Source organism: Rattus norvegicus, chromosome 7 (assembly GCF_036323735.1).
Source record: "Rattus norvegicus strain BN/NHsdMcwi chromosome 7, GRCr8, whole genome shotgun sequence".
Taxonomy (NCBI): domain Eukaryota; kingdom Metazoa; phylum Chordata; class Mammalia; order Rodentia; family Muridae; genus Rattus; species Rattus norvegicus.
This window is the reverse complement of record NC_086025.1, coordinates 114,701,314-114,707,956: the sequence shown is the minus strand read 5'-3', so window position 1 is coordinate 114,707,956 and position 6,643 is coordinate 114,701,314.

The following is a 6,643-nucleotide window of genomic DNA, read 5'->3' as shown; positions in this document are numbered from 1 at the left end:
GTGACTGAGGTGACTTCTAGCTGTGGCTGACTAGAGTTCCTCGTTAATCCGCGCCCCACCCCTTCCCGCTCCAAGTACTAAAACATTAGTTCCGGTGTATTGGTTGGGCTTGTTTGAGGCTGGCGCTCACAGAGGGTGGCCTACACTCGTGAGTAGGAATTCGAACCATTCTCATTCAATGCACCACAGTGAGTCTGAGGCTAGTCTGCGCTACATGAGACCCTGTCTCCAGAGGGGTGTGTATGACGAAGAACTTCAACATGCAGGAACTCCCATCTAAGAAAGTTACACGATGTGGCTTTGTAGTTTAGGAGCAATTCATTCTTTATCTCTGTTGGGACGTACTTCAGACCTCTGAGGTTGCTCACATAGATGGGATCTGTACTGTGTGTGAAGCCCTTTTAGATGGTTAACTGAGTTACCCAGCCTTGAGTGACAGAGCCTGACCTGAATGTTAAAAGGGGGAAGGGTTCAGTAAGATGACTCAGTGGGTAAAGGTGCTTGCTGTCAAGCCCAGGGTCCTGAGTTCAATCTCTAGGCCCCACATGGTAGGAGACTGATTCTTGAAAACTATCCTCTGAACTAGCAAAGGCACACCCTCGACAAATCTTTCGTTTTGTTTTGTTTTCAGTTTTTCCAGACAGGGTTTCTCTGTGCATTCCTGGCCAACCTGGAACTCACTATGTAGACCAGGCTTACAGAGATCTGCCTGCTTCTGCATGAAAGGCCTGTACCACCACTGCCTGGCTAAAAAAAAAATCTTTAATGTTAAAGAGAAACGAATTGAACTGGAGAGATGGCCTAGCAGATAAGAGTATGTACTGTTCTTGTAAAGCACCAGAGTTAAGTTCCTTCCACTCAAATCAGGTGGTTCACAACCCCCACTGTGACTCCAGCTCCAGGGGACTTGACACCCTCTTCTTTCCTCCTCAGACAACCCCCGCACCACCACATGGCACAGACACAGAGAGATACACACCAATACACATACATTTTAAAAAATATGTATTTTTAACTAAACTGTTCCCAACATGCTAAGTATGTTTTGTGTGTCAGATGACTGAAACCTCACAACCCAGTCAGTATCAAGATAAGGGCTGGTCACTAGAAAGACAAGGTGTGACAGAGGCTTGTGACTTTCAGAGCAAGAGGAGAGACTGAATTGATCTCCTGAAAGGCCAGTTGTGTAATCAGTCACGACTGTGTGTTGAAGGGTAAGGTTTGCAGAGCCACTCTGCAGCCCGGCACACCGGGTGGCTGGCAGTTAGCATACCCCGAGATGGGGGAAGTACTGTGCCCCTTCCCACGTGCTTTGCCCTCCGCACCTCTGGCTTTTCCCTCTGGATCTTTATCTGTATCCATGGTGATATCTTCTCTAACAAATTGGTACATGCTTAAGTTTGTGCGCCTGTGCCCTCTAAAGGCCTCAGCTTCGATCTGTTGGGAGATGGTAAAAACTTTAACAGATGGGGCCTGCTCTTTAAGTGTGTGCCCTTGAAAGGGGTTGCGAGGCCCTGGCTGTGGGCTAAGCAGTTTTGCTCCTCCATACTCCTCAGCCTGATGCAACGCCTCACCCTAGATCACGGACTAGAACTTCTGAGGCCATGCAATATAAATGTTTTCTCTTTGTGAGTTGACTGTCTGGGGTGCTGGTGACAATAATGGAAAACAAACAGGGCACTAGTGACGAGCTTTTTTTTTCTGAGTTCCGTAAGCCACTCACCCAAACCGCTGAGACCTAAAGAGGGGGAGTCCAGCTTACAGCTCGTTGGTCAGAAGTTCAGGTCACATCCTGCACTGCATCTGTGGGGGAACTCTCATGAGACTGAGCCTGCATCCTGTGAGACAGTGTCGGAACCGATTTAGACACCCTGGTGTTTGGAAATCTGCCAGAGAATTGCTAGATTATATACAAAGAAAGACCCCTATGCAAAGTCGGGCACCAAATATAGAGCATCACGAACTACGATAAAGAGTGAAGGAGAACAGGAAAGATATCTGTTTGCTCTCTACTGAATTCTACATTGGGAGATACACTGTCCAGTACAATTAGAAGATTTGTGATGCACCATTATCTGGTGAACTGAAGTCCATCGTCCTTTTAATGTGTGTGTGTGTGTGTACATTGTGTGATTGTGTATATTATTTTTATTACATTTATATATGTGTGTGTATGTGTCTGTGTGTGTATATGTATGTATGTGTGTGTGAGTGTGTATATGTATGTGTGAGTGCATGTGTATGTGTGTGTATGTGTGTGTATGTGTGTGAGTGCATGTGTATGTCAGTGTGTGGCGTGTGTATGTGTGTGTGTATGTGCGTATATGTGTGTGAGTGTGTGTATGTGTCTGAGTGTGTGTATGTGTGTGTGTATGTGTGTGTGTATGTCAGTGTGTTGTATGTGTATGTGTGTGTATATGTGTGTGTATGTGTGTATATGTGTGTGTGAATGTGTGTGCGTGTGTGTGTATGTGTGTATGTGTGTGAGTGTGTGTGTATGTGTGTGTGTGTGTGTGTGTGTATGTGCACATATGTCTTGCATGTGTGTGCAGAGGTCAGAGGACAGCCTGGGGACTGAACAAAGGTCATCGGGCTTAGCAGCAGGTGCTTTTACCCTCTTCCCATCTTACCAGCCCACCCTCCTGAACTATTTATCTCCTGACATAGACTATGATATAACTTTCTCAGAAGAGGCCACTGAGGTCTCTGCATGGCTGTGTAGTAGATTTTTCAAGCCAGATCTGTCAGGAGCGGTCTTTGTTCCCACTGGAAAATCTAGACTAGGCTTCTTCACTGCCAAGGGGCTCACACCCTTGAGCTCCGGCTCGTCTCCCTCATCCCACTATCAGTCAGTCTCCCAGGATGCAGTGCAGTTCCCATCACTTCTGAGTCCTCCCTCTACCACCAAGCTTGGGCCTCTGCTCTTTCCAGTCCACAGAAAAGATTATTATTTCTTTGTCTCTGTTTCTCTACCCACTGCATCCTTGACACACCGGAGCAGAGTTTACAAATAAATCAGATCCCCATCTCCCCCACACACCCCGAGGAGCTTCCAATAATCAAGAGTAAAATTTAGATCCCCTTCCATGGCCTCAAGACCACAATCTGACCCCTGGCTTCATTGTTAAGCTTCCCCCACCTTGCTGGCTTATTTACACACCCTCGGCCACATTGGCAATGTTCGTGGGACTCAGGCAAGTTCCTGACTCCGGGCCTTTGCCTTGCTCATGACCTTCCCAGGTGAGACACCCCCTTACCTACTACTGTGTGGCATCTTCACAGGCTACTTCCTGTCTTAACCTAGCGACTCCCCACAGACTGCTTTACTTCGCTGTGGACTTTACTCTTACATTACTTGCTCTGTTGATTGATGAGACTGTTCAGGGTGTCTCCTCCGCTGGGAGCTTCTTGAGACTTTATTTTCCACTCTGAGCCCCACCTGCCAAGGACAGTTTCTGCCACTCAGAAAGAACCCAAGGGAGACCTAAGTAAACCTCACACAACCATTTAAAACCCATCAGTGGCTCTCCATTGTGGGAGCAGACTTCACAGCCCCTGCCCTATTGACATCTAGGGTTAATTACTGGTCTCAGGGAGAGTGCCCTGTGTGTTCTAGTGTGTTTAGCAATAACCGTAATTTCTGCACTGTAAGCCGGCAGTCCCTTCTCAAAATCAGAATGTCAAATCAGAGTGTCGACAAACATGTCAAATGTATCCCTTAAAGGGTAAAAATCCCTCAGTTGAGATCCACAGACCTTTAGTGGGCCAGTTTGTAAACCGGGCTCACTTGAGGGCTAGATAAAACTAAAGTCCTAGGCTTCGCCAGGATGTCTCTTAGGCCCAGGTATAAAGTGAGAAGTCACAGTTGTAGGGGACTGCCCCACAGGATAAGCCTGTTCCCTTTGTTCTCTGGTTGCCTTACTACTTTCTTAGCCTCCCTTCTCTGTCTACAGCCCCATGGAGCTGACTCATGGCTTCCTTTCTCTGTGTCTGCCTTTTCTTCCTAGCAGAGCTGCTTACCAGTCCCTGGTCCTCCCCCCCCTCCCCAATCAGTAACACAGCCCTTGGTTTGCTCATGGAGGTAGGGAGGGCATTTGATCTACTAATGATAGTTGGAGAACCAGAAGGGCTGAGGGAATTAAGTCCCAGTCTGAGTCTAAAAGCCCAAGAACCAGGAGCCCTGATGTCTGCCCAAGGTCAGGAAAAGATATCTCAGCTCAAGCCCTGAGAACATGTTTATCCTCCACCCAATTTTGTCCCATTTTCATGAGTGGGATGCTACTGGTGAGGGTAATAGTCTCTCTCTCTCTCTCTCTCTCTCTCTCTCTCTCTCTCTCTCTCTCTCTCTCTCTCTCTCTGTAAAGCTGAGTTATCTTGACCAAATTGTATACTCACTTATCCTTCCCCAGGCGTGCCCGCTGGCTCAGTGGGCAACGCAGAGCCATACACTCATGGAGTTCTCAGTTTAAAACAGCCCTCAATGGATTATGTCTCCGAGACACTATGGAGACACTGAGGCTGTAGGAGGAAATATGGTTTCCACTCCAAGAAGCTTGCCGTTGTTCCAGAAGATAACCAGCATTACCAGACGTTTTCCTTTTATGGACTTGAAAGTGGCTGTCTGTAACATCTTCTGTTACTGTTTCTTCAGGGGGAGAGCTGAAGCACCACAGGAATAGAGCTGTATCCTGTGTTTCCTTGCATATTGTAACATAATAGCCCTGAATGCTGCCTCCAGGTGATGCTGAGCGGTAGAGGTGACCGTCCTTGAGTTGGCAGTGGAACTCAGGGGTAGGCACTTGCCTGGCCTTCGTGAGTGCAGGAAGCACTGGACTTGGTTGCCAGTACTGCCAAAAGGCAAAAGTAATGCTTTCATGTTTAAGTGTCTCTGGAATGGACTGTGAGCTTTTCTGTGGAAAAGAAATTGCGTCCCTTGCCAAAGGTTTACTCGGAGGATTTGTGTGCACGGTCAGGAGACGTTATTGACAGATCCAGACAGCTGCCGAGCAGAGCCTGCCTTACAGTCTCCACAGACACACCCCTCCCCCAGCTCCAACCAAATGAGGCAGAAAGATGAAAATGAAGGAGGGACGGGAAGGTCACCACCATTGTCGCCAGGGACATGTGTGACACTGTGCTCTCTCAGTATTTTCAATGCTAAGCACAAGGACGGGTTTCCAGGTTCACCCGTGAGTATCCATCCTTATGAGGCTACCTGGCCTTACCACCATACTTCCTCTTGCAGTCACAGCTGTGGGTAACCCTTCAGAGCCCCTTACATTCCCTCTCCTGAGTCCAGCCCACCCATCTCATGCCCTGTTCTAGGACAGACTCTTGTTAGGTAGTAACTGGAACTTTTAGGGTTTTTCATTGTTGTTGTTTTTTCAGTCCATATTCCTTCATCCCAAGAACCTTTCCCTAAATTACTCTCAACTTCAACATGATTTAAAATTTTATGCTCTCATTACACCCATTTCCTTACTGAAGAAAACTTGGAGCAATTAGCTAAGTGGGTGAAGAAATATTCACGGAGAGTTCACTACCAAACAGCGAGCATCGGCGCGCATGTGTATGAATCCGTTGATTGCTGCACTACTCAGAGCGACATAACCGGTCACTCGTGTTCTGCTCCCATTACTCTTCAGGAGGTCATACCTAATGCCCCATGTGTACGAGTTCCTACATATGTGTGTGTGTGTGTGTGTGTGTGTGCATGTGTGTGTGTGTGCATGTGTACATACATGTGTGGAGGCCAGCAGTCAATGTCAGGTGTCTTTTTTGATTGTTTTTCAACTCATTATTATTATGATTGATTGATGATTGATTGATTGATTGAGACAGGGTTTCTCTGTGCATTCCTGGCTCTCCTAGACCTCACTCTGCAGACCAGGCTGGCTTCGAACGCAGAGATCTACCTTCTTCTGCCTTCCAAGTGCTGGGATTAGAAGTGTGTGCCACTACCACCCGGCCTCCAACTTATTTTTTGAGGTAGGATTTCTCCTGGACCTGATACGTGCCAATTTGGCTAAACTGGCCATTAGCGAGCTCTGAAATCCACAGGTCTCTGCCTCCCCAGCGCTGGGATTGCAGGTGCTTGCTACCATGCCTGGTTTTTTTTTTTTTTTTTTTTTTTTTTTGGTTCTTTTTTTTCGGAGTTGGGGACCGAACCCAGGGCCTTGCGCTTCCTAGGCAAGCGCTCTACCACTGAGCTAAATCCCCAACCCCCATGCCTGGTTTTTATGTAGATTCTGGAGGACTGAACTCATGAGGTGTGGCAGCCAGTCTAAACGTAACCATCTCCTCAACCCTTGTAACGGTCATTGCTTTTTAATTTAATTTTTTATTGATTAACATTTTTAGATTTATTTTATGCATATGAATATTTTGTCTGCGTATATATACTAACTGCATGCCTGGTGGCTAAGGAAGTCAGAAAATGGCTTCAGATCCCCTTGAACAGGAGTTATAGATGGTTGTAAGCCATCATGTCTTCTGCAAGAGCGACCAGCGCTCTCAACCACTGAGCCATCTCTCCGTCTTTCTCTCTTCACACACACACACACACACACACACACACACACACACACACAATCATAACCTAATGACCCATTCCTTTATTTTATTTTTTTTTTCTTTTTCTTTT